A 244-nucleotide genomic window follows, 5' to 3' on the forward strand; every position below is an offset into this window, starting at 1 on the left:
CATAGGGTTTGATTCGGGTCGGGTCTGGGTAAACCTGAATCGTTGACACCCCCTATTCCTAACATGCCATTTTAGCTGCATGTCCCTATCTTCGTGTCTCATTTTTTGGAAACAAAACTTCGAGTCATGATCCGAATCCCGTGTCCTCGAGTACACGAATATTGTGACATGACTTCTCCATCTTGGGTGCATTCCCTTTTTATCCAAAGGAATAAATGCTAATAAAACTACGCAGCAAGTGACT

Source organism: Nuphar pumila, chromosome 9, assembly GCF_984573655.1.
Source record: "Nuphar pumila chromosome 9, dmNupPumi1.hap1.1, whole genome shotgun sequence".
NCBI lineage: Eukaryota > Viridiplantae > Streptophyta > Magnoliopsida > Nymphaeales > Nymphaeaceae > Nuphar > Nuphar pumila.